Consider the following 13,067-nt stretch of genomic DNA (forward strand, 5'->3'; position numbering starts at 1 on the left):
TAATGCCGGCCCCGTGGTGTAGGGGTAGCGTGCCTGCCTCTCACCCGGAGGCCCCCGGTTCGATTCCCGGCCAGGTCAGGAGCTACGTGAGGAGCTATCTGACGGTGAGATAGCGGCCTCGGTCTAGAAAGCCAAGAGGCCGAGAGGATTCGTCGTGCTGACTACACGACACCTCGTAATCTGCAGGGCTTCGGGCTGAGCAGCGGTCGCTTGGTAGGCCAAGGTCTTTCAAGGGCTGTAGTGCAATGGATTTTTCTTTTTAAATACAAATAATACTGTGTTGTGTGCTGTAGCTTTATCAGTATGTGGAGTCACTCTTCAGCTACTGAATTAGGAAAGAGTCATGGGCACCCCCTTCCCCGGGAACCTTATCGCCGCCACTGTGTCGAACTTCACCGCTCCTACAGTGGGAGCGACGAAGCGTCGGGCGTCTTTTCCGCTCGACCGAGTTAGCGCGCGGACGTGCTCGTGCCGAGCTCCCCACACGGGAACCTGGCTATCTCAGGGTGAGTGCTCTGCTTTCTTTAATTTTATGGTTGTACAGTAATTTAACCCTAGAAAATCCGAGTGTTTTCCCCTAAATAACACGCCATTTACTTGTGTATTGCACATTTATTTTTAAACAAATTTAAGCACGCTTAGATAGAGAAAAATTAGACATGTGGCATAACATATTAGTCAAGAAACTTTATGTAAAATAATCATATACGTATTGGATAATTTACTTACTTATCTGGTGACTATAAGGCGATCAAAATTTTGGAAAACTAAATGTTTTTGCTTTTCATGGGTGGTGCTAAGTAATGACATTCAGGGCACGACCAGTGCATCTGAGTGCTGTGAGAAGTGTTGCTCATAGGGTCAGTCGTGCTGCAATAGCACTTTCTGACCCAGTGAGGAAAGCAATGGCAAACTACCTCACTCCTTGTCTTGTCTAGTACGCCTCATTTTGGTGCTGCCATTAGTTTTTGCGGTTCCCTCATAACCGCATAACCTTTGGTGGTGCTATTTGAGGATCCAACCAGCCTCTGGGCTGATGACCTAACAGACAGACAAGTTCAGCATTAATGATAAAAATTATAATTTTTAAAAATTACTATATACAAAACACGCAAAATTTATTTTAGTTTCTAAAAATATTTTCTCACAGATAAACTCAGAAACAAAAGCAAAAAGGATTAAAAGGCCCGAGCTGCACATAGTTCGGACAGCCGCCGAGCACTACTTGGAGTCATTCTCGGAGATTTTTTTTTTTTTTCCTGTCAGGCCTCATAGGTCTCCAGAAGAGCTGCACCCCACAATAGGGATGTATCACGCAAAACTTGTCCGCTAGGCACCGTAATGGTAATACCCGGTACGCGCTTTCCGCTTCCCGATTGTTTTATATGAGACTTATGTGGAGTACCGGTATTTCTAAATTTATGATAATCGAAACGAAACTGTTACTTTAAATGCATGAAAATGAAATTACCATATTCTGCTGATGTTTCGAAAGAGATGGGAAAAATATATAGGTGCAATGCCGATTGCGGATTTGAAGACGGAATTGAAGGAAAAGGTCGGAAAAGCATTCGGAAAGAAGCGAGTTGACTGAAAGGAAGTGACTAAACAACCTTTTCTTTTTTTTTTTTTTTTTTTTTTTTTTTTTTGCTAGTTGCTTTACGTCGCACCGACACAGATAGGTCTTTTGGCGACGATGGGACAGGAAAGGCCTAGGAATTGGAAGGAAGCGGCCGTGGCCTTAATTAAGGTACAGCCCCAGCATTTGCCTGGTGTGAAAATGGGAAACCACGGAAAACCATTTTCAGGGTTGCCGACAGTTGGGTTCGAACCTACTATCTCCCGAATACTGGATACTGGCCGCACTTAAGCGACTGCAGCTATCGAGCTCGGTTGTAGAATTTTTGCTAAGATTGATTTTTTAAATTATTTTGAAAACATGAGTAGTATACAGTATATATTAGTTTAAAGGTGTACATAAAGCACGATATTGGTACTACCGCAGTACCAGAGGCTACATCCAGTTCTACTGAATTGAATTTCCCTACAGCGCACGAATTTCAAGACCTTGTTTCAGGTTATAAGGCAGTTATAAATATTTTAAATTTGGAATTGAGGGATTATTTCGTGTTCAGGAAGTCTGGAATTGATGGTGCTCCAGTGTCAAATTATAGGTCACTCTGTTATTCATGGTACACCACCGCAAACGATGTTATGGCTGCTTCCCTACTTCTAAATCTTCTTGCTATCGGGATTGTTTCTAAGGTGCTGGTGCCACTCCATTAAAATAACGAAGGTACAGCGTTCTCCTTAAGTCTTCTTGTTTTCCGGCTGCCGAAGCCTATCACAGTCATCTGGGGCTGACAGAAGAAATGAAATGGAATGAACGATGACAAGGAAAACCGGAGTACATGGAGAAACCGAGGTGCCGGTATTTTGTCCCGGAGGAGTTCTTGTACGTGCCAGTAAATTCACCGACGCGATGCTGACGTATTTGAGCACCTTCAAATACCACCGGACTAAGCCAGGATCGAACATTCGAAGTTGTGTTCAGAAGGTTAGCGCTCTACCGTCCGAGAACGTCACTAACTTATTATAAAATTATTTCTTAATTAGAATTATCTCATTCACTCCTTTCAGCAACTGCAAAATGCTTCGAGCAGACATTGATATTATGAATCACACTTTTATTTCTTATGTCGTGTGTACGAAGTGCATGCAACCACTTTTTTACGGAAGGGCTCTTCCTTAGGAAATTGATGGTATGAATACGATTGACCTTAATTTTGGAACATTGAAATACGGTAGAGCAACAGTCAGGCAAAACAGTTTTCTTGTCTTCTTTTCTGCCATTGCAATATATATTGAAACTTTACCTTAATCAGTTAACTAGACAACTTCCATTAAAAATACAGAAGAACAAATGACGATCGACAAGTGAATACCGTGTACCACTCGTGAGACATCTATCGGTAGTGTTTCAGTACATTCCTATTGCACTTCAAAACAAAACCATATAAAAATAAACTCAACAATTGGTTTAAAGGTAACGAAAGGAATTCACAGAAACTAACAGCAAAAGCGAGCGAGCGTGAAGTTACATAGCAAAATATGAGACCTCAGGGAGATGAGGAAAGGACAGCTGAATTTATGCCTACCCTGACCTTGACTGAGTCATTTGCTGCTAGTGAGGAATGTGCGAAGAAAGACTTGAAGCTTTATCTTCAATGTTTTACTTGTTATAATAGCATAATTGAATAATAAAATTTAATTATGTTACGGCTGATTAAGTGGCTGCATGTACAATGCGTCGCGCGGGCGACGTTGGCATTCTAGTGATATCATAATACGTTGCAAGTGCAACGTTTGGCAGTTCTATGGTTAACTAAATCTAAAACTTTCCTTGGATCTTACGTTTACCGCTAACTAAACTGTCAAATGAAATCGTTCGTCAACTAACCTCCTTACAAGTTGTTGGAGGCCAAACCCTTTCCTTAGCCATTTCTGTACTAATCGTAATGTATCCATCGGGTTTGCCCTCCACTAATTATTTTGTGTAAGCTTTCTAATGTAAAGAAAATATAACGTTCATCATCCGAAGTGTTTTGGTTCATGACCTAGCTTTATTTACATTTACCTCTTAGTTGTGTAAAAAAAAATGTACGGAAATAGTTATCTTTGGTTTGCGTAGAATGGGACTAGCCCTTAATGTCACAGACGAGTATCGTCGAAATAGGTTTCGACGTGTTTTATTTAGGTGCCAAGGCATTTGCAATTTATGTAAATATATTTTAGTCCACTGCGCACGTGTATTACTTTACTTGGTTATTTTCAGTTATGGTGAATTCTGTTAAATTTTAGGGTTTTTAAAATATATAATTTCTTCTAAAATTAAAAATGTTACCTCCTAGAAAATTACCAGTCTGTATTTTTATTCGCGAAAGGTACATTCCACTTCCTTGAAGGGTTCCAGCCGTTTCCCAATCCTATCTGTCGTTGTCGTACGTCCTGCTTGGTTTCAAAATCTAATGTTGTGGTGTATTTTGACGATTCTAAAGTTATATTCAGGTTTCAAATTTATATGATAATTTTTGTGTGTTAAGCGCTCAATAGCGGTTACACAATCAACATCCAGCACGCTCAAAGTATAGCATAATTATTCTTCAGGCTCATTAACCTAATCTTGCATATCTTATGGAACGTCAAGTAGGATTTCCGCCCACCACGCAGCGAATTGACAGCTTCCATTTCGGCTTTGGCTGAATATTTCATGAACTCCACATGTCGGTTGCTAATGTATAAAAGATACGATCCACGATCCACCATCAGTCTTCTCTTCTTCAGTTTTACCACATTTCCATGGGGAATTCAAATCGATTTGAATACCCTTTCCGTATCGAATACCTCAAGGAAATGGGGACTCAGTTCGTATTGAGTCTTACAGTCGATCCTGCTAGAAAGCTCATACGCTTCTTTTGCTTAGCTTAGACTGAAGAAAAACCATTTTCTGTGCCTGCAACTGCTGTAGGAAGAATACTGTTTCCCTCCGTCACTCCAATCGTTCATTCTCCCGTCTCTCAAATGAATGCATTAAACTTACAAAAACTCATATATTACTAGACACAATACCACAGCTTTTGAAACTTCCATTGCTTTCGGTGATTGTACGGGCTATAGGCTGTACATAAAACAAGTTTGTACCACGGACTTTAAATTACTTTGCTAATAATGCACGAGGACTTCTTTATTTAGAGTACGGTACTCTACTTTGGTTAGGGTTGGCCGTTGTCGTCGTGCGCCACATGTCGGATTATTCTCGTACGGCCTCGCGCGATCTCGTAATCTATGAGTGTCAAGACTATCGTATTCAAATCGATCTGATTACGGACTGAATCTTACATGGAAACAGGTCACATATTGAGTACAGAAAGCGTATTCAAATCGATTTCAATCCCCATGGAAACGTGGAATTTGTTTTCATTTCGCGCAAACACGGTCATCGTCTACGTAAAAACAGGCTCAGAAAGGAAATTCGACAAGATCTCTGTCAAAATCACCGATAAATCAATTTCCTTCCTTTCGTCCGGTGTACCTTTTCTTCCTTCACAATCACGAAATGTGACGTTCCTTACAAGAATCGCATCTTGCTCTACATGGTTTCACACAGTGGCCAATTCTCTTGCAACCAAACAACCGTACCCTTGTAGCCAATATGTCTCTCTTTTCCCTAAACGTCTTGTTCTTAGTCAATTGACCCACGGTGGAATTATTCCGTCCATCGCAAAATGCACAGGTCTCATTCATTCTTACACTCACCAGGTCTATTGCAGTAGGACGCTGTTCAGAATTTCGGGGAGAATACTCTTGCTTACTTGTACCTTTACCTCTGATTGGCAATCCTCCAAGTGACTGACTCGCAATTTGCATGATCTGAGATTTTCTATTTTCACTTTTAGGAAGCTCCGTGGTCGGAATTAGTTCACTGCCACACCCCGAGTACCTCCACCGGCAGATAAGACTCCATTTATGGAAAAAGGACAGCGGCATACTCAGACATAATCCCCAGACTTCCCAAAGGTCTCAGTTGGGTCTCAATTTTATCATAGAGGATTCTAAGCTTCATTTTTCTACCCTGAATCAACTTACGCAGCTCCCTAATATACGGTAATATTCGCACAGCAAACCTTCCAGACCGAACTTATTTTTAGTGATTTGACCGCCTTATCATAATTATCTGCTGAGCGGGGAAATCTATCACCTACAGCTCGAGCCCTAGACCTTTGGAACTATTGATTGGATCAAATATTGAAACTTTTCTTCCTTAAGGTAGGTACCATTTGTCTGCACACGATAGACAAGTGACCGAGACAGGTCGCCTTAGATCCGCTCTCCATTAAATCGTATAAGGTACTTTTGAGAGCGCGACGTAGAGGCAGGCGACAGAGACCGCCGATCGAGACAAAACGTAGGAGACCGCTCTCAGACCAGTAATGTCTCGCGACAAACTGATGCAGCACGTATTTTGTGAAGTGATATAATGTCGGAAATAAGATGCACTGCTGAAGAAGACGAGCTATTGGCAGAACTAGCTGGAGAAAACCCATCGCTGTTCGATCCTGAACTTTAGCCTATAAAGATGATAACATATGCAAGGAAATGAAACAAAAGTGATAATTTGTAAACGATTGTAGTAATAATCTGTACACCGTATATAAAAGGCAATGTCCTGACTAATTGTAAATCAACGCTCAGCCAAAACTACTCGATATAAAGAAATGACATTCTGGCGATACATTTACAGAAGGTCGTTCGAGATTTCTGGGGACGAAATTTGAAGGGCAATTAGCTTATGAATTGCCATATCTCGACAAACGATTGTGCTCAATTGGAAAACCAGCATTTCTAGCTATAGCCCGACAACGTAATTTCCATTGCAGCAGACTTTTCGCAGAGCTATCATGTCTATCTTATCTCACTCCTTGTGACAGCTTTCGAGAGGCCATTGATAATGCGTAGATATCTATTTATTAAGACTCTATTTAGGAGTCCAAATGCACAGAAGTCCATCACGTGCCTTCACCAGAAGGTCAGTAAAAGGAATTGCACGGATTCCAGTTTCCATCTCCATTCTCTCTAAGAACAGACGAGTCGGACGAGAGGTGTGGCTGGATGCTTTATCAGGATGTAACCAGCACTCCTATACACTGTTGGGATATCTGTGTTCAAAATGGGTGTTAAAATCTCTTGCTGATAGTATGTAGAGTTCACCTTCACATTATTAGCGACACTGCGAATGGTTAAATTGTCATTGTAACCGTATCCAGCGATAATCATGAAACCCCTTGGAAAACTTTCCTGGCATTCTTTACACAATGTTTGGTAAATCATTTCGTCTCTAGGGCGGTAGTAAATCGAGCGGGGATTGTTACACTCACTAAGGTACATATATATTTCGTCCAATGTCACCACATTTTTCCATCTGCCGCCTGCCAGATGGCACTCATACAGCTTTCTTGCGTTAGTGCCACGTTCCGAAATATGACGAGGCAACAGCTTGTGAAACATTATGCCACTTTTCTAATTGCAGGTCCTTGTTGATTATGGTGTTAACTGTTGAAAAAGACATCCCCAACTTAGGTGCGATAGTCCTTTGGGGGTGGGGGAGGGTTACCTCTCCACTTCTGGTGTACGACTGGTGACTGGTCATGGATTTGCCTGTTTTCCCCCCTCTGGAATTAAGAACAGTCGGCCTTTGCTTTTTTTAAATTCAATACAGCACTGATCTCGTTCTTTGATATCAAGAAATCACGCTTTTTGCACATTACTTGGATTGCAGAATAGCTGTATTTAGCTACGGAAAGGAATGTTATGTAGCCCTCCCAGTATGGATCAATCCGCTTCGGCATCGTTGCAGCTAATGTCACGAAACTACACACACACATTCTCAGTACCGACGTGAGACTTCACTCACCGTTTTGACGTGTTCAAGTTGATAACAACGCCAACAGTGGTCTTCAAACTGATCAAACGACAAAGGGGGATGCATTTTAAAAAATCCTACATCTACAGTATAACGCAGAAACGTAACATGTTCCAGATGTAAAAATTGGTATTTTTAATCTCTTTCGAAACTAAGGAAACAATTAAGGGGTGATGAAAAGGACTGGATAGGGGGTTGAATTATTTTTATTAGGACAGCGATATCTAAAAAATTGAAGGTGTTATGGACGTGAAAATTGGTATTTGGAGTCTCCTTTGAAAATAAAGAAATACGTTTTTCTTTGTATTCGGTAAATCCACTTAAAGAGGGGTGAAAATTTTGAAAAATTAGTTGAATTCTCTGTATGAGGGTACTTATATATCTAAAACTAAAGATGTTGCAGACGTGAAAATTGGTATTTGGAATCTCCTTTAAAAATAAGGAATAGTGTATTCTTTCCTTTTCAGAAAATCCACTTAAGGGGGTTAAAGAATTGAAAATGTAGTTGAATTATTTGTCTGATGATACTTATATTTAAAAAAACTAAAGATGTTACATGCATGGAAACTGGTATTTGAATATCCTTTGAAAATAAAGAAACATGCATTTATGGGGGAAAATCAACTTGCGGGAAGGGGAAAGAGTTGAATTCTTTTTATGAGTAGACCTATACATCCATCTCAAAAACTGAAGATGTTACAGTCGTGGTAATTGGTATTTGGAAGCTCCTTTATAAATGAAGAAACACGTATTTTTTTGCGGAAAATTCACTTAAGGGGAGAGGGTGAAAGGAACTGAAAAACATTGAATTATTTATGGGGATACTTATATCTCAAAAATTGAAGATTACAGGCGTGAAAATTGGTATTTGGAATCAGCTTTAATAATAACAAAACACGCATTTGGGGGGAAATCATCTTGCGGGGTGGGGTGAAAAAGGTGTTGAATTATTTTTATGATGATACATGTTACTCAAAAACTGAAGATGTTACAGTCGTGATAATCGACATTTGAGACCTCCTTTTTATTTAAACACGATTTTTTTGTTTGCGGAAAATTTACTTAAGGGGAGGGGGTGAAAGGAAGTGAAAAACATTGAATTCTTCTTATGGGGATACTTACATCTCAGAAAGGTTACAGACGTGAAAATTGTTATTTGGAATCTCTTTTAAAAGTAAAGAAACACGCATTTCGGAGGGAATCAACTTGGGTGGGAGGGTGAAAGGGTTGTATTCTTTTTATGAGAATACATGTATCTCAAAAACTGAAGAAGTTACAGTCGTGATAATCGATCTTTGAACCTCCTTTATAATTAAAGAAGCACGTATTTTTTGTTTTCGGCAAATATGCTTAAGAGAAGGGACGAATGAATTGAAAAATTAGTTGAATTATTTCTATGAGGATACTTATATCTAAAAAAACTAAAGATGTTACAGACGTTAAAACTGGTATTTGGAATCTCCTTTGAAAATAAAGAAACAATAAAGAAACATGTATATTTTTTTTCCGGAAAATTCGCTTAAGGAGAGGTTTGAATGAATGGAAAAATTAGTTGAATTATTTGTATAAGGATACTTATATCTAAAAAACTAAAGATGTTACAAACGTGGTGGTGTTTGGAATCTCCTTTGAAAATAATGAATCACGAATTTTTGGGGGAAATCAAGTTGGGGGGAAGGAGTTGTATTCTTTTTATGAGGATACATATAACTCAAAAACTGAATATGTTACAGTCGTGGTAATTGGTATTTGGAAGTTCCGTTATAAATAAAGGAACACGTATTTTTTGTTTGCGGAAAGTTGACTTAAGGAGGAGGATGGAAGGAATTGAATTATTTCTATGTGGATATTTATGTCTCAAAAGCTGAAGGTTACAAATGTGAAAATTGGTATTTTGAAACTCCTTTAAAAATAAAGAAGCATGTATTTTTTGTTTTCGAAAAGTCCACTTGAGGGACTGAACTGAAAAAGTGTGTGAAATTTTAAAATGAGGATATCTACAGTTTGTCAAAAACTTAACATGTTACAGACATGAAACTTTGTATTGGGAAAGTCCTTTAAGAATACAGGAGCATGTATTGTTTGTTTTCTTGAAAGGCACTTGACGGGGGCAAAAAGAAGTGAAAAAGGAGTTGAATTACTTTTATAAGTATAGTTATATCTCAAAAACTGAAGATGTCAGACAGACGTAAAAAATGGTATTTGGTATCTCCTTTAAAAATAAAGAAATATGTAATTTTTTGTTTTCAGAAAATCCACTTGGTGGTGGTAGAGTGAGGTGGGGGAAGGACTTACAAAGTGGTTGAATTCTTTTTACGGGGATACTTATATCTCAAAAACTGAAGATGTTACAGACATGAAAATTTGTATTTGGCATCTCTTTTAAAAAAAGAAACATTTTATTGACTTGAGAGAAGACTGTTTCTCACATGTACAGTACAGTTCTATGTCGTATGGTCATCTTAGCTCCAAAGCGCAATATCACAAAAATGGTTTACAAAGAGTTTCTGGGGTAAATGAAACTAAATTCTTCGGTGAGTTTTTATACTTTAGCGATTTTCAGATAATGTCTTAGTACATTACCGAAGGACGATTACTTTTATCAATTTACGAAAAATACGCGAGTGAAGCCGCGTGTAATTGCTAGTTCATAAATATAATAGGCAATGTCCTGATTGTCAATTAACGCCCAGGTAAAACTACTTGACATAAGCGAATTAAATTTTGTGGATACAATGCCACTACAATGTATGCAGCCACAAAGGAATGGTTTCAAAAAATTCCACCTCTAAGGGGATGAAACGGGGGTAAAACCATAAAAATCCGAAATATTCAGTATTCCGAAACCGTTCACCAAACAAAACTGAAATTTGACTCAATGATTGCTCCCTTATTAACTAGATGTTACATAACACAAGTTTAGAAACAAAATTCAGCCCTGAAGGTTTGAGAGGGAGTTAATATCCGAAAACAAAAATATTATTTCCTCTGGAACAGCTGATATACGAGGTTGAAATTACACGTGATGGTTCCTCCTATATGTCTTAGAATTTGAATAGAACGTGGTTTTAAAGTAATATACCTCTAAGGGTTTCCGACTGGGAGGTGCTTGATGACATAAATATTTTCTCTCATCCCGTTTGATATATGAGCTTGAAATTTCCATTACGGTTGTCCTGTAGGTCTTATATTTTGAATAAGAAGTGTTCTTAAAATAATACACCCCTAAGAGAGTTTGACTAGGGGGTGAGGCCTGAAGACATAAATATTAAGTTCTCTCAAATCATTTGGCATGATACTTTGAAATTTCACATAATAATTGTTCCTATAGGTAATAGACTTTAAAAAGTCCTCTTTGAACAGAACACCTCTAAGGAGGATTTTACTGACGGTTGTGGTGAGGCCTGGTGAAATCTCTCCGAAAATGCTTGACATACGACTTGAAGCTTGACGCAAGTGTAATAGACTAATATAACTTGGAAACAATATTCTTTAAACCATGGGTAAATAATGCAAATATTGAGTATTATTATTATTATTATTATTATTATTATTATTATTATTATTATTATTATGACTCGTGAGGAATGGCTATGAAGTTGTTTATATGTATTATCATTTACGCAGTTATGACCGGACTTTATTTGGTATAAATCACGATAATATTATTTGTGAGGTTATGTCATGAAACTCTGCTGTATATATATTAATATGAGATTATTTATTGTAATAACACTTAATATATAATGTATAACTTATTATTACCTTGTATATGATGTATAATCCAATGTAACATTGTGCAACACACTGTAATATGCAGAAAAGCGTATCTTTGGCACTATATAGTTATAGAAAATTCCTTACATTTTAACTAGACTACTGGAGATTCTCGAATTTACGAGAAAATATGTTGTGTCATATTCTTCTAGAAGCCTGGCCAGACAACGTATATAAAGAGCAGTCTTGAGGATAGAGTGTAGTTGTTTTGATGAGACTTGTGTAGAAGTCGTGTTAACCAAGTGTTTGAAGTCAAGTATGTGAATTGGTTTTATTGGGTCGGTAGTTGACATGCAACAGTTGCACTTCCTCCTTATTCTTCTTAGTAGTATTTTGTTTATCAAGATGGCAGCTTATTAGTGCGTGTATGTTGAAGATATAAATATAATTTGTGAATAAAATAGGGTGCACAACTGGCAGCATTTTGTGTGCGTCTTTGTGAGTACGTCAACTGGCGACCGTGACAAGGACGTAACAATAATTTTCGAGTGAATACGAGTGTAAGTGCGAAATGGAACAAAATGCAAGTGATACTAGAAAATATGTCCGTACAACAACTCAAAGACGAAGTCGCAAAGGGAAACCTTGCGACGAAGGCAAGAAGAAATTACTGAAGACGCGGTTACGATAATATCTCGTCGAAAAAGACGAAGATCCCGAAAAGTTTTTTATAGTGTTGGACGAAACTTCGGACACGGCATCAGAAGAGGAGGTAAATATGACCAAAATGTGTTCTAACTTAATGATCATCACGCAGACACTCAATGACAAACTTTCAGACTAAATTTCAGACGTCAGTTGCGGCCTAACAGAACAGATTGCAGACCAAATTTCGAAAGTAAATGACATTTCAGACGAAATTTCTTAAGCTAATACAGTTTTAACCAGACAAATATCCCAAATCAGTGACGCCACCGATCAATTAACACAGCAGACATAGGACATCAAGTCAAAACTGGGACAGGTTGAGCAGATTGATAGTAGGATAAGCCAGCTGGAAGGGGATATCTCGAACCTCAAGGAGGAGATACAAACCCAGTTTTCCGGCATAAAACAACAGGTTGCTTTCTGCCGTTGAGGGAAATTTTGGGAGCCGTATTTCAGCTTTTGAAGGAAGGTTAGAAAACCGGTTTTCGACCATCAAGAGATATGTGCAGATTATATGAGAAAGCACCCTTCACGCGGTAGAAGATAGACTAACTCGAACAGGACCTATCGCCACGCCTCTAACCCCCTCAAACCTAACCGGCAATACAGAGCACCTAGACCCTAAGGTGGTTATAGAGAGCCTTCCGGAATTCCAGGAGCGACTAAAGAGAACCCGACTAGTTTCATCGAGGAATCGGTCAGTCTACTAGGAAGAACTAATCTACCGGTGGACATCGACGTTCAACTCATCACACCATGGTTAAAGGTGCAAGCCGCTACTTGGTGGAATAACATGAAGGGCTTAAATTTAAACTAGATGGGTTTCAAGAGAGAATTCCTTGCTAAGTTTAATTCCGAAGGGGTGAAGTGCTCTGTGAAAAGGAACCTACTGACTGAGGCACAACCCACCGGCATGAGAGCTAGCGCGTTCGTCCTCCAGAAGTACCAGCTCTTCAAGCGGCTGCATTCGGAGGGAAGCGAGAACGAGATCTTATCAGACATCACAGAGCTATTCCACGGTAAGATTCGACCCCTAGTGAAAGTATCACAACCGAGATCCTTTGATGATCTACGTAGAATCATCGCCCAGTTGGAGAAAGAACACAAGAGCAAGGCTACGGAAGAGACCAGCTCGGTTAGGAAGTGCTGAAGAAAGGGACAC

At 39.0% G+C, this 13,067-nt stretch overlaps 1 protein-coding gene across 1 annotated transcript in view; it reads left to right on the forward strand.

Moving 5' to 3' along the window:
• Positions 1-445: 445 nt before the first annotated feature.
• LOC136880643 (constitutive coactivator of peroxisome proliferator-activated receptor gamma) overlaps positions 446-13,067 on the forward strand; it is a 194,104-nt gene continuing 181,482 nt past the window's right edge. The window contains exon 1 of the mRNA XM_068225583.1: positions 446-506. The gene's annotated coding sequence lies outside the window, so the exon portion shown is untranslated. The remainder of the gene's footprint in view (positions 507-13,067) is intronic.

This window comes from Anabrus simplex, chromosome 1 (assembly GCF_040414725.1).
Source record: "Anabrus simplex isolate iqAnaSimp1 chromosome 1, ASM4041472v1, whole genome shotgun sequence".
Lineage (NCBI taxonomy): Eukaryota > Metazoa > Arthropoda > Insecta > Orthoptera > Tettigoniidae > Anabrus > Anabrus simplex.